This window comes from Ambystoma mexicanum, chromosome 4p (assembly GCF_040938575.1).
Source record: "Ambystoma mexicanum isolate Mex_15411 chromosome 4p, UKY_AmexF1_1, whole genome shotgun sequence".
NCBI classification, from domain to species: Eukaryota; Metazoa; Chordata; class Amphibia; order Caudata; family Ambystomatidae; genus Ambystoma; species Ambystoma mexicanum.
Genome location: NC_090927.1, coordinates 229,525,181 through 229,552,418, shown reverse-complemented (window position 1 = coordinate 229,552,418; position 27,238 = coordinate 229,525,181). Strand labels below are relative to the sequence as shown.

Below are 27,238 nucleotides of genomic sequence, written 5' to 3'. Positions count from 1 at the left end.
TTGGGTATGTTTGTTAAACTAAGTATTTGAAAAGAGCTCATGCATAGGAATAATTATAACATTTTCTATGCAGTCAAACGCCTTTCAAAATTATACATTTTCAGTATCCTGGAAACATCCTATCTTGGCCCCATTCTTTTTTTTTTTTAAAGTGAGTGCCTGAAAACAGTGAATTATAGGTTACGTTATAGGTTATTGGCATTTTTAGATATGGTTAGTAAGGTTGCTGTACCTGTCATTCTGAGAACATTAACTATCATGGGTGAATAGTAAGAATTTGTCAAACGCCTTGGGAACAGGTTTCCAAAAGGAGGCCTCAAACATTCATAACATACTATATCTAAATATTCTAATAAAATAGGCACAGAAGAAAGAGAATACCCCTTTCATATGCCCTGTTCATTGATTTTACAGCAGTTGGCCAAATTATTAAAATAGGGAATCCCGTTAGAATTGCTGAACATGATTCTACTGTTCCGGTTGGTCTGGATTATGGGGGCCATGTTACCAACAAGATATCAACGGAATGTGGTCTGAAAAAGTGCTGCATGCTAGCGCCTCTCTTATTTGTTTTTTGCACAGATACTGCACAGGTACACATATCTACCAAAATGTTCTTTCTCTCGCCTGCACCAAAAGTGACTTGAATGTGCCTATCCCCCATGATTAACTTCGGCCTAGCTGCACGCATAATCACATATACAAACGCCACCTCTGCTAGAATGCAGCTACCCATGACAATTCGGCCTAGTGAGTGAAAGGAGGGGGCATGCTCACCCCCCCCCACTATTCCTGCACTTCCTGGGCAGGCCCAGTCACGGCTGCTTTGGGTTCAGGGCCCCGGCCCCAGAGCACTCGTACGGGAATACCCCTAGGAACTGTGAACCCCCTTGTAACACCCCTCATAACAGTATAAGACCAGAGGGGAATAAGACTCCATTTTGTAAGTCGTCATCTCCATTTTGTAATGTTAAAACAACTGTGAGGTTTCAATGCAAGCCTGCAGCTCTCCCAGCCAGGCGGGCACAGCGAGAGAGTTCCTCCCCGCACGTCCTCCCCTTTGCCGTCTCCGCAGTTGTTCGGTTCCCATGAGAAGACTGGCTGCAAGAATGCAACAAAATCCACACTGTATCTTCTGCCTTCCGTCTCACTTAATTGACCCAGATACAGCCCAGAGCAGGGGCCAGAGCAAAAGCTCTCTGTCTCTATAAACCTGCCCCACAGACACTGGCCGCAAAGAACATAATCCCAATGCCCCTTAGGGCAGAGTCAACAGTTAAACATGACCCTTGAGTCTGCTTGTTTATTTACGCTCTAATATGGACAGAGCCAACGTACCTTTTTCATGTGGGATCGTATAAACCTAATGATGGTCCAATGTGTGTGAACAATACAAACATATATGTGTAACTAGAAGTTCCCATGCTGAACCTTCACGGTGAAAGTATGATGCATGTTAACCAATGAAACAGAAATGCTCACAGTAATAGATTGCAATCACATAATGCATAACCACTGTAAAACTGTATACACCAGCACCAAGCTACCCCATTTTTCATAAATTCAAATGTAAATACATGTATAATGTTGTTTAAACATAACACAGCAGCTAATCACTCTCGACAAATCACACTCCCAGCTAAGGATGCACACACAGACCCTGAGCTATAAACTGCCTTTTTTTATGAACAATGAACATTAAGTCAAGAACATGTTTTATTTCTTAATGAGTTCTTTTCTTTCCCTTTGTTCTGATGAGAGTGCCTAGCCATATGGAAAATATAGTATGCTTTCAACCAGTATGTCTTGAGTGCAACACAGCAAGGCACGTGTAAAAAGCCTGCATGTAAAATTGTGTTTTAAATGCCATGTTTTGTTGTGCAACGAGGAACCATATCGCAAAGAGGTCTCGATTCGCTTCTGCCCATCAGGGTGTCAAGATAGGTTAGCAGAGAGTTAATGATGTTTGGACATTTGATCACTAAACCCCCACAATGAAATGTATGCCCATACTGATATGTGCCTCTTGTGACCTAGTCATTTCAGCCATATATTTAGAATCCTCTTTGTAGTTATCAGGCCGACACCCCAGACCATACAATGACCCCATGAGCTCTACCCCTCAGGCAGTATATCCTGAATTGTTTAAACTGGTTGAGCACGGTATTTAATGGGTGAAGCTTAATCTATGGCCAGTAATAAATAACCTGCCTTTGAACCATGTTTTTACAAGTGATTAAGATACAGGCCTTTTGAGTTTACCGGACAAACAGATCATGGTACTGAATGAATGGGAATGTGTGGCCACAAGGGCAAATGTTAAATGGTTAGTGTACCAGAAGAAAACAGTACAAGTGTCAAATCTTCATACCAACCCAATGAGCCGAGCTGACCGATTGACCCAAGAAACGACATCACTTCACCACGTGCCCTCCAGCAAACCAAGTGCCTCTGACCCTATGGCATCTACAGGTGCCCGATCTTAGCAACCAATCCCAACTACTCATGTGCCCCCTAGGCCTTCCCACAGTGGAGGATGATTTTTTTGTATGTAACTAAATTGGAACATGTTTTCTGCAGAGCGCTCTCGGCGTGAGCAGAGTTGATTCTGCTTGCCCTATTTTAGATAAAAGCCTTTGATACCACCAGCACTTCGTCTTACACCTAGACGAGCGCACGCAGTAGGGCGAGAGGTTACGGGATCCCCCTTTACAAAACCCACCATACCACTCGCCAGAGCCGGGCGTGGTCTTTGAGCGAGGAGCAGCGCACTGACCGATCAGGTCCAGAGGGTCTCGGATCAAGACGGACACTTGAGTATCAAGTGTGGGTGATATTGAAAGTATGGGTGGGAGTCAGATTAGAAGGTCCTAGGATAACTGGCATAATTCGGGTGAAAAAAGGTGTGGAGATCTGTAGTGCAAAGGGAAAAAAGGGTCTTGGGAGTCTGGGTTTTCTTTTCTCTATATTCTGTTCTATTCTCATCCTATCGCATATGGCCATTAGGACAGTGACAAAGCACAAGGTGAAAAGAGGTTAACAGGGATCCTATCTCTGGTGGGGGGTGGAAGTGGGCGTCGCATAGTGCTATCTAGACTAGTACAGGATATATGAGTGTGGGGAATAGAGGAAAAGGAAGATAACATAGGGGTCCCAAGGGAAGACCCGGAATAGTATTTAGAAACGCTCTTTCCAACTTCATCTTATCTATCTCTTTCTCTCCCTCTTGGGTGGACTGGAGCAAGGTGAAGGGAGAGAATAGTTCTAGGGGAGTGTAGTTAAGCAAAAGTAGAAGGGGTATTAGGGGCGTGAAGTACAATTTATGTTGTCTATGCTTCTTGGTGTATATGAGAATTGTAAAATGTTTGTCTCTTTGTGGGAAAGAGGGTCTTTTTGTGCATGAACATCAATGAATAGATTTGATATTGTATGAAAAGATTTGCACTTATGTTGATGCAGTTTTAAAGTATTGAAAAGTAAGTGAACGGTTAATTTCTTTTGAGAAGGATTGCATAGCGCATTGAGTTGGTCATACGAGAAGCGTACACGTCTAAATATAAGATTTTGCCAGGGTATGCAGAAAAGATTAATAAATACCATGACCAATGGGTCATGGAGTTGAAGGGAGAAGGATTGCCCCAAGTCTGGCCAGAGGGAGGGTCCTTTGATAAAGCAGTACTAGATATGGTTGCCACCTGCTTCTCCATTAAATATAAGGGGAAGCAGTTGCAAAATAGGAGAGAGATATTGGACTTGTGGCGTCTGTTTGAGGAAGTGCCCCCGGAGAAAAGCAGTGAGTGTAATACATCTCCCCTGACAACAACTGGCAGTGAAGGGCCAATCACACAGAATGAGAAGACAATAGAGGTCACACTTCTCTATCCCTTATTGTCAAAGCCAGTGCCTGCAGAAGGATACAGCGACCCTGTATATGTAGCACAACCCACAGCTCCTTCTATACTTAAGCCATCAGCCACGGTACCAACCCCTTATGAGAGCCAAGGAGTAACAAGACAGTTGGATATCCCTACAATCGATATTGGAAAGCTCAAACGGGATTTAGACTCACAACTAACAATGGCTCGAACTGAGCTGTCTCGCCTAAGGGCCATGGGAGAATGAGGGGGGTCACTCATCCCCCGGGTAGAACGTGATGAGACGCCCCACCAGGTGTTGGGACAGGGGAGGATGGATGGAAGAAGGGAGAGATACTATTCCAAATAAATGACACCCCCACGCGAATCATAGAAATAAACACAGCTGATAGTGAATGTGAGATAGAAGAGGGAGGGGCGCCGTCACATAGGGAAGAATATTGGAGCGACTTAGAGGAACAGGAAGAAGAAGAAGGAAGGCTGGGAACTGCCACTGGCGGGGCCTCATCTGGGGTGGGGGTTGCCTCCCATGGAAGAATGGAGGGGGAGGCCAAGGAACAGAACAGGGCGCATGGCTGTGATCGGGAAGAAAGGGAAGAAGGTGAGCACCAAAAAGTGTGGGAAAAATATACAGCTTCCGCTAATACACAGGGGGGAGGGGAGGCCAAATTACATACCATGGGCTCAAATGGACAAGGCCAACTTGCTCAAACAGCTACCCCCACTGTCAGGAGGTGCCAGCAAGTGGATATATGCATTTGGAAAACACACGGCAGGAGTGCCCTGGCGGTGGGGGATGTTGAAAGCCTGCTGGAATCTGCAGTGGGAGACCAAGCCAACATGGTCTGGGTGAAAGCGGGGTTCCCAGGAATAACATTAGATTGCGACTGCCATGATGGGGCCTCATTCAACACAGTGCGAGCACGCGTGTGGGATGCATTGAGAGAAACATTCCCAGACACTCCAGATTTACAGTCAGTATCTAATGTACAATGAATGATGAGGAAGATGTGATGTCTTTCATTCTCCGGGTGCAGGACATTTGGAGAGCGGAAACGGCTATGGCCTGGGACCAATAAACGTCCCTGTTCTACTTCATTATAAAGAGGGGGGCTCCCAGAGGAAGTGTAGAAGGCCCTTGATAATATAGCTGGGATAGAAGCCAAGGGGTGGCCTGAAATTCAAAGCATCATAGTGCACCACTGTAAGAGGATCAAAGAGAAGGAAAAGGACATAGCTCCGCGGCAGCTGGAAGACGAAACTAAATTAATGCAAAGTAAACTGCTGAAGATCAGTGCAGTGGCAGAAACTGGCACTGCAGGAAGGGAGTGGGAGGAGGAAGATGGACAGATGGGAATACCAATGCAGATTGTGGCAAACTGACAGGTAACGGCCAAGATCAATGGTCAGGGGAAAATCAATATGAGGGACCACAGTGGCCATTGAGAGGGGGGCGGGGCAATAGAGGAGGATTCAGGGGATCAAGGGGAGGGGATGCAGGGTATGAAATTCAAGGACAATGCTAGAATTGTGGGAGGTGGGGACATTTTATGAGAGAATGTCGAAGCGGGCCAAATTACTCATATCGAAATGAACACCAGATCGGACACCCCCACCCAGGAAGCCCCTACGGGCTACCGATGGGCGGGAACAGACGAGACAGCCAGCCTGACCCAAGATACATGAACGAGCATTCAATGCCCCCGCAAAATACCTCTTCACACCCCCAGTGCCATGACAATACTACCCCCATGCGTAATAAGACTTAGCATGCTACCACGCAAATGGTGCACCAGCGACACTGTGTAGGGGGACAACCGTGGTGACAGGAAATGTGTTTGATGTTGATGAAATCCCATGGCACTCAGCATAGGATAGCCCACAGAGAACACTTGCGTGTACAATACTGTTGACGACCCTTAAAGCAGCAGAGGAACCACTGTTGGGGGCGGCGATAGGAAACAAACAATTTATTTTCATAGTGGATTCGGGAACGGAAAGATCATGCCTCAAGGAAGGCAGGTTCCCACTTTCTAATCAGACTTTGGAAATGCAGGGGTTCTCTGGGGCGGTGTTCGAGGTTCCATACACTGAAGAGCTAGACATAACGGTGGGAGGAAAAACTGTATGTGCACCCCTGCTGTATTACGAAGAGTCACCCATTAATTTGCTGGGAAGGCATCTTCTCAGCAAGCTCAACATGACAATATATTTTACTGACAGAGGAATAGTGTGTTCCACACCAGGCATATGTGCTATCCGTGCCATGTTAGTAATACACGCCCAAGCAAATTTCCCACAAACACGCGGCATACCTGTAAATCCAGACATGTTTCTACAAGGGTTGAGGATACTAGCGAGAATAGTGACAGAATTGAAAAGCGAAAAAATGGAGGATGCCCTCAGAATTAATTTTCCGCTCAATCGCAGACCTAGAAATAGTGCCAGGGTCAATAGTATCCCTAGACATACATGCAGTACAAGTGTCATCCCAAAGAAGAACAGTAATAGCAATGGATATGCAGGGATGCCAGTAGAGAACAGTGCTGTGTATTGACACCAATAAGGCCCTGCGAGACCTGACAGATGAGGAACATTTTTGTGACACAGAAGACCATGGGGGAATAATGATGGAAATTGCAATCCCCTGTGATGTCATGATCCAAAGAAGAGAGGTACCACTACCCCTCATAGCAGTGATCAGAGCTCCACCAGCATACTTTGAGGAAGACATGTCCCAAGTGCCACAGCAACACGATGTAGGGTTACTACACAAGGTGACACCAGTAAAGATCAAGCTCAAACCCGGGGCCATTTTACCCCGGTTAAAGCAATACCCCCTATCTAGGGAAGCAATAGAGGGAATAAAAGACACAATATATGCATTGATGATACAGGGAATAATAGTGCCATCTAAGTCGCCCTGCAACACTTGCAAGAAAGCAAATGGAGGGGCGTGGAGGATGATCCAGGACCTACGCCCCCTCAATGACGTAATACAAAAAGAGTTCCCTCTTGTCCCAAATCCTGCCTCAATCCTATGCAGTATCCCAACAGAAGCCACTCATTTTACAGTAGTGGACCTAAAAAACACCTTCTTTTCAATTCCACTTGATCAAGGTTCATGGTACCTAACAGCATTCATGCTGGGGGGGGGGGGAATATGAGCACTGCAGACAGCCCCAAGGGTACTGTGAAAGCCCCAGTATTTTCAACAGAATATTGCATGAAGACCTTGGAAACATACACACAATGAATCCCATAATTCAGTACGTAGATGATTTGTTAGTCTGCGGGAGAGATGAAAAAGAATGCAGAGAGGATTCAATTACCCTGATAACACATCTTGCACAGAAAGGCTACAAGGTAGACAGACAAAAACTGCAATACTGCTTGACAGAAGTGCTATACTTAGGTAAATTGATATATAAGGACAGTAAAATAATCATACCTGACAGAGCAGCAGCAATACAAACAGTAAAAGAGCCCAGTACATTGAAGGAGATGCAAAAGTTTCTCGAAATGTGTAACTACTGCCGAGAATGGATATTGGATTATGCAGCATACACCAACACCCCTGCTACAGGCAGTCAAGGAAGCACAGCGGGAAAACACCAATCAATTTAAAATAGACACAGGAAATGCACACAGCTTTTGACACACTCAAAGAACTGATATCCACTGCCCCAGTCCTTGCGAACCCCACCTATGAGCAGGAGTTTTATTTATTCTCACATTGCAATGGCACACTCATGACAGCTGTACTGGCACAAAAGACATCCTTGGGCCACAATCCCCAGGCATTTTGCAGTGGAACAGTAGATGCAGTAATGCAGGAACATTTCGCTTACGAACGAGTTCACGATAGAAAAAAGCTCTACGATCGTGATGGGATGCTCTGCCATGTTATACATAGAAGACTCTCTGTTCGCCATCCTTAAAAGATCAAAAAGCAAATTGACTACTCAAAGGGCCAAAGCATATGAATTGATTATTTCTAGTGCTAACATTCATATCGTGCAGTGTAAAAGCGGAAACCCAGCCACATTTATCACAGAAGCATGCACAGTAGAAGACATGCAACAGCACGACTGTGCCACATAAACAGGAGATGATGACGGCACGCCAAAAGCACATGAAAATGCACTGTCAGAAGGGGAAATGTACTTCGTGGATGGGTCTGCCTCCATAGATTGTGAAATGGGAGGAAAGCATGTAGGAGCAGCAGTATTTCGGGTGGAGGATGGGGAATTTGAAGTCATTTTGCAGAAAAGACTACGACCCCAATTCTCAGCCCAAGCAGCAGAACTGGTAGCACTTATAGAAACACTTCACACCGCAAAGGGGTGCATAGTCACCATCTATACAGATTCTGCCTATATGGCGACAACAGTACATGGGGGATTAGCAAAATGGGGGAGGAGAGGATTCCGAAGGGCAGACGAGTCCCCAGTTCAGCATGCAGCACTACTAGGAGAGTTAAGTGATGCATTAAAAGAACCTAAACTTGTAGCAGTTGTAAAATACCAAGCCCACACACGAGGTGATGAGGTCATCTCATTGGGAAACGTGGCAGCGGAGGTTGCCGCGAAAGAAGCCTCCTATTTATCAAAAGCCCCAACAGGGGAGTACATACTGCAGAAGACAGTAGAAGAAACACAACCAGAAGGCTTTAACTCATTACCAGTCTCTCAGATAATTGAGTTTCAACAAGATGCGCCCAGCGAGGAGAAGGAGACGTGGGTAAAAAGGGGGTGCAGCCAATCGTCTACTGACCTATTGTGGAGACAAAATAACCCTGGCAAGGTAGTGATGCCAGCAGAATTGCTAGGGGTTGCATTTAAACAGTTACACTTCCCAGCTCACAATGCAAAGCAGCGCATCATTGCAGACATACAGGAAAATTGGTTTGCCTCGGCATACAGGAACACGTGACAAAGCTGATAATAGAATGCATCACCTGCCAAACGTACAACTCCGGCATGACATTACGAACCCTCAGAGGAACATTGCCAAAACCCAAAGGGCCCTTCAGAGAACTACATATAGCTTATGCAGACATGGGAGAGCGGTGTAACGGGGCTCGATATTTGATTGTTCTTGTATGCCCCTTCTCCCGGTGGAAGCCGGCCCCTGTGCTCATCCAGATGCATGGTGTGCCGCCACATTTTTAGTAAGAGAGGTGTTTCCCCGCTCGGGCATCTGTGGCATCATACATTCCGATAACGGAACGCACTTTGTGAACGACACGTTTATGCATATCACTGCAATGCTAGGAATAACCCACAAGCTCTGTACAATTTATCATCCACAATTGAACGGACTTGTGGAGAAAATGAACGGATTGCTCAAGAGTATATTGTCAAAACTGTGCCATACACTCAAGAAGAAATGGGTGCATTATTTACCCCTGGCGCATTTTGAGATGAGAAACCAACCCAGCAAGGACCACCACCTGTCGCCCCATGAAATCGTATCGAGGATGCACACAGCCCACTCACCCCTGCACAGGCAATTAGACGCACGCCAAAGCACCACAGTTCTAAGAGAAGAATTTCATGAGTATCTCAGAAATTTGACAAGAGTGGCACGAGCCATAGCCAAACAAATAGCACCCCCATTCACACAGGAAAACGCTACTCACAATAACCCCAGCCACAGATAGCCCAGACTGCCAGTTGATGACAGGCGACATGGTATATGTGAGGAACTTTAGAGCGGAGGTGGAACGGGCCAAGGTAATATGGTCCATACAAGGTAGTATACTGCACGCCCACAGCCGTCAAGGTACAGGGCCTGAGGTACTGGGTGCATTTGACAGATGTTCGTAGAACCCATGGGAGCACGGATTGCGCAGACCCCGAAGGTGACAGGGACGAGGGTAGCACACAAACGTAGAAAGTGGGAAGGATAGGAATACAAGGACAGGTGCCAGGAATGAAATAAGAGAAAATAAAAGATCAATAAAAATGTGTAAATAGATGTACAGTGTCACCAAGTATTGGTGCTTATGTGATGGAACGAGATAACAATTAAGTCTCTCTCTCTCTCTCTCTCTCTCTCTCCCTCTCTCTCTCTCGCTCTCTTTCTCTCTCTCTCTCTCTCTCTCTCTCTCTCTCTATTTTTTTCTTTTTTAAATTATACAGTTAAAAATGTGCGCGATAATAACACTTTTTCTTCCTCAGCAGTGAATCTAACTGACAGTGATTTGCCTCCCTCGGTTCCCCTCCCCCAGACTTGAGTTGTGGGGGAGGGAAATGGAAGGAAGCGGAAGGAAAACATATATATATATATATATATATGGATGATAATGAAACTCGCCTATGAAAGCAAAAGAGAAATAATTGTGAACAGGAAAAGCTAACTGTAATTTACCAAGTAACCGATGTGAAAAACACATGAGAGTAATGTGCACGATTAACAATTGCTCATATTTTATATATTAGGAGCTTCAATGGGCATGGATGAGGCCCCAGCCGCATCAAATGATAGTGTAGATAGGAATAGACGGAGGAGATATGTTTATCCTAGTTATTGATATGTGTGCGTGCTGTTTGTGTGTGCGGTAGTATTCTTTTCAACATTGTTTGGCCTGTTCCTGTATTGGGTCATTGCATATATTTCAATCGATGTTGGCCAGGGGGGCGTGGGCATAGAAACCATCAAGAAAGGGACCCATCTAATTTGGGATGGTGCCAAGTTAATATGGGCCCACGGTACCCCTGAGGAAGAACATAATAGAAACATACTTATTAAAAAATTGTATAGTGTGAAAAACACTATCAGCTGATATGAAATTATATTTTTAATAATTGTGTAATCATGCAAAAAAGACTAATGCAGATATTTAAGACAGAATCATTAAACATCACTAATTCATTCCTCTCCTTCCCCCAGAAGCTCACTGTCTCCAAAGCTCTGGTTCTCTCCAGGCTGGACTATTGCAACTGCCTCTTTCTAAATCTGCCTGCTTCTACTGTACGCCCTCTGCAACTCATCCAGAACAGAACTGCGAGACTTGTCCTTGGCCTCAAGCCCAGGGATCGTATCTCTCCAGGACTGAAATCTCTGCACTGGCTCCCAGTGGCTGCAAGGATTAAGTTCAAAACCCACTGCATCGTCCACAAGGCCTTCGGGGCCTGGGCCCTCAATGCCTTCAACTCTCTCTTCCTAAATATCTACCCTCTTGATCTCTTTGCTCATTCACCTCCAACTCTCTCAGGATCAGTCACTTCTCCAAGCAACGAGTTGGCAGTAGATCACTCTTTTTGGCTGGGGCCTCCCTCTGGAGCAGCATCCCTGCCTCCCTGAAGCTTGAGGAGAACCATCTTTGGTTCTGGAAGCACCTAAAAACCTTCCTCTTTGCTTCTGCTTTCTCTCCCACTCTCCCCTGCTGAAGTCCTGGCTGATACTGAGACTGCCCGGGTTACCTGGCCACCCATCTGATCTCGGGCCCAAGCCCTGCCAGTTGCACACTTGCGCTGCCTTCCTGGCAACCTCTGCACCTGGGGACTGCTTTCTGTATCCCTACAGTCCCCAAACTAGCACTTATGTCTGCACTCACCCTGCACTTGCCACCAGCTGGCCATTATTTATTTATTGTATGTTATTATTTTATTATCCCATGCACTGCAGTTCACCCCCCTGCACTTTTTCCCCCTTCCCTTGAGCTATCTGAATGACACCTGGCCTAGTAAGATTGTTGTCTGTCTTCCCTCTGTTCCCCCTCCCTTGCCTCATCGCGCTTTGCAACATGTGTGTATAGGCGTGTTATAAATGTCATATCATTTCATATCATATCATAGCAATCGTACCGGATAGGTTATTATTCTGAGATGGGAAAATAATCTTTGTTTAAAAGTATCAGAGAATAAAAGGTACAAATTACACACCCACATAACATGTCATATCAAAATCATACTAGCATCATTGGATTGACCTGAGGAAGAGAAATTTGACGAATTGATTGGTAACATGATCACATGTGAGAAGCGTGATATTTCAGTAAACCACAATTGCTTATATTCAAGATGACAACACACCAAATGGGAGGGGAAACTGGGTTTGGAAGTTCCTCCTATTAGACTGTCCTCTTCATTAAAATGCCCAATAACTATGCAGGGGATGGTTTAGTGTGATTTCCAAAGGGAGGGGTTTCTCATCTATACTATACTATCTATACTAGTCCACACCCATAGAATATGTTGACTCACTCGCTCACTCACTGACTGGGATGGATTGACTGAGATACTGATGGGAAGAAGGAGAGAAAGGAGAATTGACAACAACAGAATGGAGAATGAAATAGATTGCTTTCCTTAGAACCCATATTGAATTACGAACAGTGTATTTTAAGAGAGGCCCACCTTGAGTTAAAACCCAAGGCCTACTTCAGTGGGAAAGATAGCAGACAGGCCCAATACAGAAGGGCAGAAACCAGGCTGACTGATGCTCACCTGTTACCTGCCGGGGAAATCAAAACAGTCCTAAAGAGCGTGCCCACCTGTCGGTGAGACAGCCAAAAGAAATGTGTTGTAAGTATAATGTTAAGGGGAAAATATAATCACCTCTTAATGGAAGTATCCTCTAAAGGGGAATGGACTAAAAACCAGCTGTTTTCGTTTGTGAAATTATGAAGGGAGGTATGTACATTGACTGTACATCCTGGAAAATTAGTCAATTTTTCAGGAACGTATTTGCTTCTAGAATTATAGATTTATTCAAATAGATCCAAATGATGTGTATACTGGGGGATCCACTGACGACTTCTCTTTGTAGTATGCAAGCATATACAATTATTCTGGGAGTTAAAATGATATCTAACTTTATACATACCTAGAAAAATATTGCTATTAAAGTTATATGTACAAAAATCAACTGAAGCTCAAGAAAGGCATAATGCACATTACATTTAATTATTTAAGTTGTGCGATCCTACAGGTGGTTAATAAAAAAAAAAAACACTCATTATCAAATTATGGTTACATCACCAAGCAGAGTTATGTTACTGATGCTGACCCACTCAAGAAAAAGGGAAAAGGATTATTGATTGCTACCCAATTTTCCACCCTTAGGCTACCCTTTGAAAATGACAAATGCACAGTTTTCCACATCACAATAGAAACACCACTGAAGGGAATCTAGCAAATATCCAGGCTGAACATGCATTTTTCTTTTTGCAAGAGCAGTACTGTCATGTAGCCTGTTGTTACATTGAGTGTTCTAGAATGTTGTTTGAGATGCTCACTTATCTATTGGGTAACTAAAGTGGTGTTTATTACAAATAAATGTAGATATTTAGATAGTCATGGATGCTCTGATTTGATTTTGTTTTTTTTATCAAATGACAGCTGTATCCTGACCCCTCATACACTTTCCAACGCAAGGTGGATGTGAACTGATGGCAAATCTAATGTACATGTGCTGTAACAATTCAATTGACCAGTATATGATCATTCATCATTGTACAAATCATTGACATTGGGATTTCACGGATGTATACTATGTTTGTATTTAAATTGGTTTAAAAATGTCTCTTGTTAATATATAGACCTTTTGTCCAAACCTGTGTATTTCTTGTCCCAAAAGGAGAGGTAGGCTGTGGGGAATCAATGCTGTTAAACTGGCATACTGCAGGCTCATAGAAATAACTTTTTAAAATAAATACAAATTGTGCGCGTCTGATTTTGACTTGGTGGACATTTCCATGAACTAGTTGTTGTTCAATTAAACAATCCTACAGACTTCTGTTTCTATAAAGAAGAGCTGACCTAAAATGTCAAACTATGGGATTGGACTAACAACTATACACATGCAAGAAAGTTGAAATCAGAAACAAACTTTATTTCATCTCCTAAGTAACTCTGCAAAAGTATATTAATCTGTTTCTGTCTGTGAGACAATGGGCCTCATTACGAGGCTTGCGCTGACAGAATGAAGGGGGCCGGTACGGGACCGGCCCCCTTCATTCCGTCAAGGCCGATTACAAGCTTCCCATCGCGGGACCCGGATTGGACGCCTGGTAAAACCAGGCATCCTTTCCGGGTCCCGCGAGGGGAAGAGGGAGGTAACAACAGGACACTTATAATGTGCCCGTTGTTACCTCCATCCCCATTCCCATTGAGCCCTATGTAGGCTCAAATGGGAATGGGGAATGGTTCCTGCAAGGAGGACTAACCGGGTCCTCCTATGTCGGAATGACCCGGTAAATCCCCATTGCAGGAAACCAGAAAAGGAGCCCGGGTTTGGAGGCAGCCAACAGCTCCATGGCTGCCTCCAAACTCGTAATGAGGCCCAATGTATATAACCTGTATGTTAATTAGATAGAATTTGACAACATCTCTAACAACAAGAATAATTACCCATTGTGTGGAGAAACAGATATGTTAGTGAACCATCTAACCATGGAAAATACCTAATTTGCTTACATATACAGTTTTGTGAAACTTTGCTAACATAATTGATACCTTACAAACAAATAAATTCTGGCAATTCTGCCTTTCAGGTAGCCAAAAATCTTTAACATTGGCCCTGACCAATCTGTGGTTGCTTATAGAGCAAACGCAGAGGGAAAGAGCATTGATGTAGTAATATATTTATTGTTATGGTTTTATGTAATGAATTGTAGTAATAAACTTGTATGATTTTTTGATCAACTGTGTATGGTTATTCATATGGAGCTGTGTTATTAATATGTATAGCGTGGAATCTTTTAAGTAACTATAACGCATTTTATTCAAAATCAAAAAAATGTTCATGCATTAGCCCTTACTTGTATTTTACTAAAATGTAACAACATTTCTTAATACTGCCATGGTACATTTGTTAACGTGGGTGTACTTATGCCAGGGTCTCTTGGAGAACAATCTGCACTATGGGAATGATTCTCTGTTCTATGGAATCTGCTGCAGCAATGCAATGATGCATTTCTGCAATTTTCGCACATTTTAGTGAACAGCACCACAGAATCACCATCTTGAATGTTAATCAGACTAAGACCACCAAAACTGCAAAGCTACGAAATAATGCCTGTATTTCTACAGAATGATTGTTACAGTGTGTCCCTTTATTCTATTTTTAATGATTACACATGTTTTCTAAAGTAGTTTATAAAAAGGTGTCGGGTGTTACATTTCTTTGCACACAACCAACATTACTTAGTTTTCAAAAAGCACAGAACACAGCCTGGACGTTGCCGACCAGGAACCCAATGCTGCACTCCTCACGGGATAATATCCCAGGTCAAATATCTCAACTGAAAAGGGGGGATCCATTACTCCATTGAGTCAGTCATCCCTAATACTTGAGGCAGTAAAGTTGTAATTTTGTGGTGAGCACTATACACATGTGCTCATAAATTAATCATAATTTCATAGTCATTAAAGTATAATCATCTTTCAATATTTCTATCTGCCTGCTGGAGTAAAGAAAGGAAATCAACCAAACTGACTCAAGACAGGTTAAACAGAGAACGCAAGTGTTTATATATAAAAGTATCTCTGTATTGCACTGTTAACTCTACAGTGCAGTGTATAGACAGTAAAGATTGTCACAAAACAGTGATTCAAAAACAACAATGATACACCCCACAGTCTATTTTGAACTGTGATGCCCCCCTCCTGCCCCCTAACACCAATATTCACAATGACATTTTGTTTTAATTTGTCCTACTTATTTGTTCTTTGTTGTCTCAAAATCCTCCTGGTCACCTCGTGACAGGCATATTTACACTGGAATGAAAACATTGCTTAATTACATTAGGATCCGCGCTGCTGCGGCTTCCTTCGCAACACGCTCATTGAACGGCTGTATGCCCACACCAACATGGCGCCAGTATACCAGTACTACTTTCTATTGAATACGCACCTGTAACATCCAGTAGTGCCTCCCAGCCCCCGATTTTTTTAGTTTTCAAAATGTACACATGGAAATTCATTTAAAAATAGTTCTTTATTTTTCCAGGGACATTAAATTCATTTAATTTACCATAACCATTCATGTGGATATTTGAAATGCACAGTAAGCATCAATTTGAAAGCAGATACCCAACTGAATCTGCCTATTCAACATATGTACTAACCCCCATGGACATCAACCTGAGCGGTCTGACTTATACAATTACGTCACTCACATCTAGGAGCTGTACTTTTGGAACAATGGATGGCAATATGCATTGCCGCTGGGAAATTCTCACCTCAACTTGCAATGTTTTTGAGAACTAGCACATGTAAACTCTAAGCCAATGCCATTCATCACAAGACATAACTTTGCAAACATTCCAAAATTGTGTGTGAATAGAAAAAAAAAGTGTTCAAGGCCAGGATCATCACCAAACAATATAGACGACACAAATATCTAAACATGTAACCTGCTCTGAGGTTCCATAGAAATCTGCAACATGTGCAAGTAAAGGAAGTCTTTTGGTGGTATGTGGTCTAGAAACTCAAATTATTCTCCTCACACCATTGTGCACTATGTAGCTTTTATAGTACGTCAATTTAACCAAATTAGGTGTAAACTGAGTGGCAACTAATTTTCCACTATGGCAGTGCCTGGCAAATTCCTTTCCCATGCCTATGCAAATGCATACATTGTCAATGGTTGTTTTTAGAAGTTAACCATACCAAACGTCTTAGTTGGTTTGCTTTTCTGAGGTAGTTTTCCAGATAAAGGTTATAGCTTTAGTCACACTGTATGTGCTTGGAAGCGCCATTTTCATTTTTTTGTTCTTTTTCATATTTGAGATCCTAGCAACAAAAGACTGTTCTGCTGCTGGGCATATTATTTTTAACTGAGCCATAAAGGAAACATTTTCGAATTCCACCTAATGGTGAATGAACGTACGAAGAAAGATCCAGAATGTCACACCTTTGTGTCTTTTTACACAAAATTTACATGATCTTGTATACAGAGGCAAAATCGTTTGGAAAGTCCCAACATTCCTTTGATTTACCAGGGGTAAAAACTAATTTAAAGTGATTAACTACATGACAGCGGAAGACAATTGATACACTAGCCCAGGTTTCTGTGTAGAGTGATACGGTTAAGAGGTAACCTATATACACAAGTTACAGGAGACACATAATATAAGGGGCAAGCAGTGTTTAAGGCATTGAAGTTCAGGCTTAATAATGCTGCAATGGTAAATTAAGTAACAGTGAATTCGGGGAGTTGGTGCAGTTGTGCAAAGGGAGGCTACACAAGGACGGCTCTCATGCTGAAAGGGTTGCAGCTTGGTCAGTTCAAACAGATAGCAAAGGGGCCGGTGGAGGAAGTCAGAAATGTGCTGAAGTGGGGGCTGCACTGAGGCCAGATATTTAAGCAATGCACTGGGGCAGCTATTTTGGGCTTAATCAGTAGGCCTGTGGGGTAGAGTCAATTGCAAATAAGACACTCAGATAAGGCTAAGCTCACTGGACAAACCATTGCAAAGAATTCCTCTGTCAGCATTGAAGTAACTCATTGTCTCCATGAGAAAGCTAGTCGACCAATAATGATGCACCTAGAGATTTTTCCATTGACTGCATTCGCCTCAAGGGTTTTGAGGTAAGTGTTTTTTGCCCCAGGCAATGATCAATGTAAACTTTACATTGTAAAGGGATGTTAATGGCAGCTGAGATGAACAGCGAGCTGTAAGGGACAACCAAACTTTAAACTGTAACATTGTACCCCTTCATTGAGGAGATTTATTTTTTTAAAGGACCAAGAAGGTTGCTTCTTTGAGGTGAGAAGCAGGGATCAAGGGAAGCTGCCGCTGGCTTTGTTATGAGTGAATATGAAAGTTCATATTTGTTATTAACCCTTGTTCTTAGGCGATTGTAGTGAGGATTGTGTTGGAAGTTGGTGGGAGTGGGTGTGAGTGCCACGCAGCCAGGCAGGGTTTGATGGCTTTGTGCCTGTGGTACTACAAACTGAGTCACTCGATGATCCCAACTTCTCTTAGCAACCAACAAGGGCAGTCATGTTGAAATACTGGGACCGAGAGGTAAAGCAATTCTATTGTTTTGGTGTCATTAAACTCTTATTCCACCACTCATTGCAATCAGATGTTCCTTTCAATTTGTCTTGTCTCACTGCTTCCCTCTGCCTTTCCTGATTGTAATCTTTAGCTATCCTGCACAACAACCACCCAGTAAGGAGTTTTACTGCCTGGTTGGTGCTTGTTCGAGGGATTTATCTGTGTTTTACTTTGATTTCCAATCCCTTTTTTTCCTGGTTGGTTCTATTTGCAAGGATGTATCTGTGTTTTTTCATTGATTTCCAATTAGCTTTTTGAGCTGGACTGAATCTGGAGTGCTCTGACTTTGTGGTATATCCTTTGTTTTTGTCTGGCCTTCTTTATTTTATTTCCCCAACCAGCCCCTTAGCAATTGGCTACAGCAGTCAGGTGTACCTTTCCTTTTGTTTTGCAGCCCCCTCTCACTGTTCCCCTCTGTCTTCTCCCATCCACCTTTATCCATGCCATGATCTTCCCTCCCCATTCCTCCCAGCCGGCCCATCTGGTTCTCATTGGTCCATGCACTCCCCCCTGAGAATGGCACAGCTGCAGTTCATATGACCTCCCAGGGCAGTTTGTGCCGGGGCAGCCGGCTGAGGGCCAGAGTCAAAGGGCAGCTCTCTTGGTCAGCTCCCCTTCCCCGGATTGCCCTGTTCACCCGTGGTGCCCCAGCCAAGCTTTTAAACTGTCTGTAGCAACCTTCAGGCAAGAGACAAGGACTTTAGTCGTATTGCCCTATGATTTACGTAACAAATGCATTCCTGTTAACGCCTGCCTTTGACTAACAGCACTTGTTTGTATAGCAAACATTTGAATGCAAGTGCATTTGTAGAGTATAACCACTGTACTAAAGCTAGATGCATACTTAGATGAAAGCCAGCATCTTAGAGTAAGTTGCATCCTGGTCTTTTGTACTGAATTTAGATCAAGTTTGAGGGTAGACAATATATTCAATTTAGATGAAGTTTAGGGTAGCTAATGTATCGAATTTCGACACATTTAGAGGCAAGCCAATGTACCAAAGTTATAAGAATTTTGTGGGTTTCCAATGTATTGAATTTATATGAATTTTGAGGGTAGCTAATGTGCTGACCTTAGCTGAACATGATGCAACTGCCCACACACCCACTAACAACTCTGAAATATTCTGCATACTCACCCAAAAACAAGGAACAAAATTGACCACAAACTACAAAAAACTACATACACCACCCAACATGAACAAGAAACTAAGACAACCACACACAAATCTCCACACCAAGCACCACATAACGGCTACCAACTAAAAACCAACCAGCACACAGTGAGGTTTTTTCCAAACTGAAGCTATCAACAGCATTTCAAAGTTCTCTTGTGCTTTTCTCTCCCAGTCCTGCTAACAATGCACTCCCAGCCCTGCTCATTTTCCGATCCACCGTGGCACCAAGAGACCAAAAAAGTACAGTGATGGAGGAGTATAAGCCCCAATCATAAGATAGCGCATACCATGGTCTGTCCCTTGAGTGAAACCAAACCGACATAGGCTGGGAAGCTCTTACTCTGTCACAAATTCATCCATTAGGTGAACCAAATAAAAAAATGCAAGGCAGACATGTAGATTGAGTTTTCTCACAAGTCACCATTTTAATTAAATAATAAAAGGTGAGATGAACGCCTTTATTTCCCAAGCCTAACAAACCACAGCTAAAGGAAAATGACCTAGTGTCCAAAAATAACTGTCCCTCACACTAATACACATAACAAAAGCATACTGGAATAACTTGGTGATTTAAACTTCACAAAATAACTTGCAAATTCAAACACAAAATTTATAAACAGGAATTCTTGTGACCAGGGTTGGATCCCCTTCCCTTGGATCAGTTCAGGATGTTTCAAATCACCAGTCAAGTTTAGGAAAGTTCCTTTCACTGGCTAAATTCCACTCTGTGTAGAATAAGCAGTTCCAATATGTCTTCACTTGGCTAAGTGACCAATTTAGTTTCAAAATAGGTTCTTCACTCTTGAAAAAATTATTTAAGTTTTTTGCTTGGAAAACCAAAAATATTCTCTCTTCATATGTCAAGTAAAAATTCAATGTACATATCCTTTGCTCTGAAGGTCATCACTTTTGTATCACATTACATTTCTTCTTCATGAATAATACTTTTGTTAGGATGGTTATACAACAGTTCAGCAAAGCACAGTAGTAGAATTATCACTTCCTTTCCACCACTATTTGTCCCTTTCCTGGTGTACTCACCTGTCAGGATAAAACTCCTGTCATTACTACTTGTTCTCTGTGCTGAGGTTCGTTCCCAACTTTCCACACTTAAATCTTCAATGGGTAAATTTGAATCAACAACTGCTTCTTGATTCAGTCTCTTGACTTACAACACATTTGGTTCATACCTTCTTTCACATGTATATTGCATGAAAGGACAATGCTCCTCATATTGATTTGTCTGCCATATGCAAATGCAAGTTACACTTCTCTTCCCTTGATCCTTTCTATAAGGTAGGCCTTTCTGCTGCAGTCTCTGATCTCTTTCTACACAACCTATTGGCTGTAGGCAATGCAGTTTACATATTTCCCCTTCAGGTTATCTTGATCTGGGACTGTGGTCTTGTTGTCACTCTTTACTTTTTTGGCTTTGGCAGTGCTGATTATAATGTCCCCTTTTTAGATAGCCCTCTTTGGACACGTTGTATCCCCTTTGGTTAATTATTGCCCTCTCTTGGCATTTGCAATGCAGGTTGCATTGTTCTCTTATTCAACCTCTCCCTTTTAAGATATTACATTCTCTTTGCTTAATTATTGCCCCCTCTTGGCTTTGGCAATATGGGTTACAATCGGCCTCATTACGAGGTGGGCGCAAAGGGATACCGGGCACCGTTACGGACATCGGTGCCGGTAATCCCCTTGCGCCCTATTCCGAGGTCCCTTAGCGGGTCCCTTCCTTAAAGCTTGGTTTTACCAGGCGTTATGGACGGCGCCCGTTAAGGGACTTCAGAGCTAATAACGGTACCGCAATTTGCGGGTCCGTTATTAGCACCTTCCCATTGAGCCCTATGGGGCTCAAATGGGAATGGGGAATGTCTTTTTCAATGGGGACTTACCGGTCCCGCAAAGGTCGGAATAGACCGGTAAGTCCACATTGAACGAGGGCGGGCTCAGTACCGGTATTGGAGGTAGTCATGGCGCTAATAGCGCCATGACTACCTCCAACCTCGGAATGAAGCCCAATGTTCTCTTCTTCAACCTCTCCCCTGCATAAGAGAGTCGCACCCAACTTGCTTGAATTCAAAAGTTTGGTATTCAAAATATTTACACTTATGCAGCAGTCTACTTTGGAGCACCCCAGGGTCACCTATGTCAGGCAAACTCAGCAGTCTTTTCTGGTGTCTCCTTCTGAGTCTCTGCTTCTGCTCATTCATGCATCAGGGTTTCCCTGGTGTTTGACAGCTTCGGTCAGCCTTTTGATGCTCACACGGTCTGTCAACGGAGCTTCCACTGCTCCACATGTGCTCCGGTGAAAACCTCACATCGGGGCGAAATGCAGCTTCTTTCTCCCTCGGGACAGCTGGGCTTCATACTGCTTCCCACGGCGTGTCCTCTGCATGTTATAGAGACCTCGATCTCCACCACATTTTCTGTACAGCATACAGTGGCGGCATCTGCTTCTTTCTCCTGCTGCTTCTGCTGCTCCCACTGCTGCTTTTTACTGACCTTCACCTGAAAGGCCTTTAAATGTTTAAAGGTGCTCATGTGTCAGTTATTAGAACAACTGGACCGCTCACTAGGGTTTGGTAACTCTGTGCCCCTCTTCATCAAGTCAGTACTAAGAGCATTATGGGACTTGTACATAATGGTCTTAGTTGTTTTAAGATCATTTAATCCACTCTGTTTGAGTAGTTTATAAGATATATTTCTAACGGAAGGTTTTAAAGGAGGTAATGGTTTTCTCTTAGGTTTATCCAAACCTAATTTAAAATCATAACTACTAAAAGTAGTTGCATTATCTCACTGTTCCCTATATACATCACGTTCATATTTACAAAAAGGGATCTCATACTTAGCATCTTAAGTAAGTCTGGGAGAGGAAGCCCTATTATGAAAATAGGCCATAAAATATTTAGGCATTTGGGGAACCTCCACCCCAGAACAGGATAAATGCCACGTCTCTCCTGATGGAGTCACCACATTTCCTTGTTGGAAATTCTCCCTTGTGATCCACCCATCTAATACCACCCCAGGGTTGGGACCAGGTAGCTGCTGCCCCCCCCTGGCCACACAGGAGGAAACTTTAGGCTGAGATTCTGTGATGGCTCTGCAGGATTCATCACACTACCTATCAAATAACTGAACCTGAGGTAGGCCTAGATGGGGGTATGTCGAGCACGGAAAAGAAAGGGAGTTTGCACAAGAAATGTGATAAGTCACCAGCAAACCTCTGGGGGGCCAACAAATTGACAGCAGGTGTAGTCTTCCAAGGGTGTGTGGGGGGGAGTTTCTCCCAAATTAACATCCCTCAAAATTCTTATTGAAGTCTATTTTAAACTCGAGCCAGGTTTATTGCCTTTCTTTGCCTATGAGGATAAATATTTCTGACTCCAAATGTCTGTGGGTGCATGCTGGCATTGAGGGTGGAAGCAAAGCCTCACCACGGGGCCTCCTCAACTCCCCGAAACAGAGGATGAAAGGTTTTACCTAAGCAGAGGTTGCATTGTATAGATCCATGTTGGTACAACACACCATTATGTACACTGCCTATTATCAGTTATCATTCAATTTTCCTGAAAAGGTTGCCTTTATCAAGAAGTTCCTGGACCAGATACATTTTCTTTCCTTGGATCATACCAAGAGCATGTCAGCACCAGTGCAATGGAGGAGCAGAATGAGGGAGACATTCTTTGTACCACAGTGGTTGGAGACCGGCATGTTTCTGCAAGCAGATTTATCACTGGTAATTTGTTCATGAGAGGAGAGTGGCCATTAATCGTGTGGAGGTAGGCTGCTGATAATTGTACAATCGTTCCTAGAGATGTGTTCATAATCGCAATGATTTGATCTTTCACAGTGCTTTTTCATGCAAACACAACTGTTAAAATTGTGCTGAATAAAGACATGTTGATGCAAAGATTCAGACACTCATAGGATTCCATTGTTTGCTTTCAAAGTGATTGTTGAGAGTCAAGACTTTGTCCTAATTACTCCCCTAAAAATGAACATTGATGGCGTCTGTTCTGTCCTGTGTGCTTGTACCCTCCTGTTGGCCATGCTGATGAAGGTAGTATGTTGCTAATTGCTGCATGCATGTGCAGCTCACACAATGCTGGGAAACTGCGTGAATGAATGTTCTATGCCAGTGTCAGTTGGGGCATGAAATGGTTGGTCAGTGACTGTAATATTATGTGTTACTTGAAGGCTTATGCCAGATCTGACACCTGACGTGTTTAATGAAGCCTAAAGTTAACTTTATACATGGCCTACTGAGTAATCTCTAAAGACCCTGAACACTGCAGTACAACACTGGTGACAAGTTACAAGAACCCAATGCAAGTCCATCATCTTCTCTTGCCTATTCTATTGTTCTTCTCTCTTCTTCAGTCTTCCCACTTCCCATCTCTGCCCCCTCAAATCCCTTTATCACTCTGCAATATGTACTCTATGTTTACTCTCTACCCATGACTCTATCTCCAACTCACTTTCTCACCTAGGATGACTTTCTTTCCACTCCCAACTTAAATTTCACTTTCTTTGTCTTGTCTTTAAATCTCTTCATGACCTTGCCCCTCCTTACCTCTCTTCCTTCCTTTCACTCTATACCCCCTCTCGCTCCCTTTGTTCTGCTGATCTCTTCTTACTTTCTGTTCCCCAACACCATGTGCCTCTCCTCGTTTCTGCTCCTTTCAGCTTCTTGCCCCCTTACACTGGAACTCCCTACCTCTCTCTATCTGCTCCTCCCCTACTTATTCCGCCTTCCTCTCCTCATTGAAAGAACTTCCTTCACTCCTCTCCCTGATGCCTTCCCCCTCTCTCCATCCCCTCCCTCTTTCTAATATCCTCTCACTGTTCTCCTTATCTTTATCTTCTCCCGTCCCTCCTGTGATCTCCTCTTTTGTTGCTCACTTCACGCATTACTCTCTCCTTCTCTTTCTTTCCCTACCCCCTCCTCTCCTCTCCTTTCTTACTTGCAAATTGTTCTAAATGCTGATTTTATGGTTTTATTCATGTATACTGTTTTGCTTCTACTGTTCCATGTTTTAAGTGTTTCTTGTTGTTAACTGTAAAGTGCCTTGGATTAAGGCCCTATATAAAACAATAAAACACAAATACAATACAAGTCAAGTAAAGCAGAAGTAAAAATTAAGAAGAGGATCTGCAGTGCTGACTAGGAGGCACCCATCAGCCTACAAGTGCACTGTGGCATTAGTGAAAGCATCATACTTAAGCACTGAACAAAGTGCCATGATTCAGAGAATAGCAGCACTGTGAGGGGAGGGTTTGGAAGCCATTTAAAGAGCTTCAAGCCTTGCTGAAGTGGCTGAGGGAGTGGCTTCTTAAATGGAAGTATCACGTGCCTCCTTTAAAAATTCACAAGTCAATTTATTAAACTGAAAAAGAGTTCTGTTCCTTAATGGCATTAACAAAGTGTCTCATCTACAGCGGTACGTTTGACTGACTGAGGTGAAGGACTAGTCCTCTTGGTATCAGGTACAGTACCCAAAATATCTTTCACAAAATTAAGGGAAACAAGGAAGCACCTTGGACTGTTGCTGACTTTTGAACTTGAGTCACCTCTGTTTACTCGAAATGGATGGCTCCTTCCCCATTGCTTACTGGAATGAAATACAATGTGAGCAGACAACGTACAGACGTAGGACTCATTGGCACACGCAAGGTTGGAGGGGAACTGTCCCATCGGGGCCATACCACAAATGCAAAGCTCTTGCTCAGTTTTCTTTGTAGTTTTGTTTGGGACCACCAACCAATGCTACCACCTCACAGAGACTCGTATGCAGGTTTTGGTTGTTTGGGATTCTTTATGAGTATTGTAAAACATTAAGGTATGCAGTGAAGTTTCGTCCTTGTTAAAAAATGCGAGCACCATTGTTGTAACATGATGCTCGCTTTGGTCGAGGCACTGTTCACTTTCACTGCAATTAGCGTTCCTATGGCCCATGTGGGTGTCATTGTGAGGCTGGGATTGGTAATTCTATGCCCTCTTGTCTAGGGTGAAACAACTTACAGAGCAATACATGTACTTGCCTATTGCTAGTCAGTGAGTATGAGAGTGAGGGCGTATGTGTGTGTGTGTGCACATGCGCACGTGTGTTTTATGAAGACAGGAAGAGGTGTTATGGCATATGTTCTTGTTCTGCTGCCGATGTTGAGCAAAGGTAGAATGTTGACTAATGCTGTGTGCATGAGTAGCTCAGAGAATGTTACGAGCATGCTTAAATGATGTTACTGTCAGTGTGAGGTAAACTGTAAATGAATGAGGTGGCCAGCGGGTGTTCCTGTCTTATGAGTGGCTTAAAGGTTAAGACCTGAACTGACATGTGACCTGATGAATACAGCATGTCAACCCTCAACCTATCATCATCCCTCTCTTCCCTCAACTAAACCTTCCTTCTCTACTTAACATCTTGCAAACTTACACTTCACTCATGCAGTCAGACAACCCACAAGGTCTAGTGCAACGAACAGACTCAAACCCTACTCTTCCTCTATCAACACTGCTACTGGGCCAAGGGCTTGACGCTGTCAGGGGGAGTCAGGGACCCTCTTGACCTGGAGCCGGGCGGAAGTCCAATCAGGCTCTTCCCCAGAGGCAGGGAGGGGATTTTGGGGAGGAGGTGCCAGTCCTTGACCCCTCTCAGGTGCCAAGAGTGTTAATGCTGGTGCCACTTCCTCTCACCCAAATGCCCCCAGTACATTGTCTGTCCAGAATTCACTCTTTTCTGCTTCAGGAAAAAGACTCCCAACTGAGAAAATATAGACATAAATCTGGGGAATGAATTTGACAATGAGAACGAAATGGACTGGGGATTTTCTGGCCAAACAGAAATGGGACACCTAACACTCGGCCTACCTACCCCAGATAGAGCACAGGCATATGTTTGCCAACCGAAAATTAACTGGTAGAGTGGTGAGACTGCAGGAGATCAGGAGGGATGGCGAAATCCTCCACAAACCGATTTTGAAATAAAACTCACCAGCACAGAAAGAATACCACCAGAAAACGAAAATGGCTGCTATCCTGCAACTAGTGACTGAAAGGGGGCAGGGCTAAAATGGGGTTTTATAGATTTACACCTGAAGAAGCTGGCCCCTGCGGGATGAACAGCTTTAGAATGGTCACTAGAGTCAGGTTAATGCTGCAGCCAATGGAAGGGAAGGAGTCAGAAAAAGGCAAAGAGCACTTCAAAGGGGGAAGTAATGGAGTGCAGAGTGTGGGTCGCAGGGCCCAGTTCAGGAGGTGGACTGAAAGACCAGGTGGTGACAAAAGGGGGGCAGAGTGCTGAGGATTTGGTGGCAGAGTTTGCCACAGAGTGCATGTGAGGTATTTCTTATGAGAGAGTGGTACTAGTTGTGTAGCGTGTAAATTGAGCTGGATGTAAAATATTAGTTTGAAAGAAGAGTGAAGATTGAGAGAGAGGGGGAAAGAAAGTGCAGGGGGAATTACATAGAAAGTCAAAGTGATTGAGAGAGTGTATGGTAGGAGGATGGTGAGACACAGCAAGGTGGTAGTGAGAGTAGTGATGAGGGCAAAGTGAGGTATGGGGCAATAGTTGAGAGATATTGGCAGAGGAACTGTGGTATGATTAAGGCATAGAGGCACATGCCTTAGAGGCAATTGTCCTTGCAGCAATGTTTACAATTTAACAATAAGTCTTCAAAAGATGAAGAGTGATGCCTTAAATATCACCAGGGCCATTGAACTAAAAGGGTTTGGGGATGGCAGGTGAACACAACACCAAGATATATCTTTAAGTCATGTTCTTTAAGGTAGACAGTGTTGACTTTGGATTCTAAGTGCTTGCTAGAGGATCAAGTTATTGCCAAGAATTTGAGAAAGATGCTTCCCAATGGGTTGAGTCGGTCTTAAGACAGCCGGGTCAGTTTGACAGGGTCCAGCGATAAGGTGCAGTAATGCAGCAGCAATCTTTTCAAAATGGCTCAATAAGAAGCATACGGTAGTTGAGTCAGTGGCTTGCAAATGAATCAAAGTAGTTCAAAAAGCATAGAAATTCAAAGGCAGCTCCATGGGTCTTGCAGAAGCTCAGAATAGCAGGTAAGTAGTTAAACTGGATCTAAAAAAATATCAAAGTGGGAAACAGCCCAAAGCTGTTCCTTTAATCCAGGGTTGCTGTAGGTCCCTGA

The 27,238-nt window shown here is 43.5% G+C and overlaps 1 protein-coding gene across 2 annotated transcripts in view; it reads right to left on the bottom strand.

Moving 5' to 3' along the window:
- The window catches only part of PKHD1 (PKHD1 ciliary IPT domain containing fibrocystin/polyductin), a 4,356,595-nt gene that overhangs the window by 3,792,409 nt on the left and 536,948 nt on the right, over positions 1 to 27,238 (bottom strand). The gene's annotated exons all lie outside the window — the stretch shown is intronic.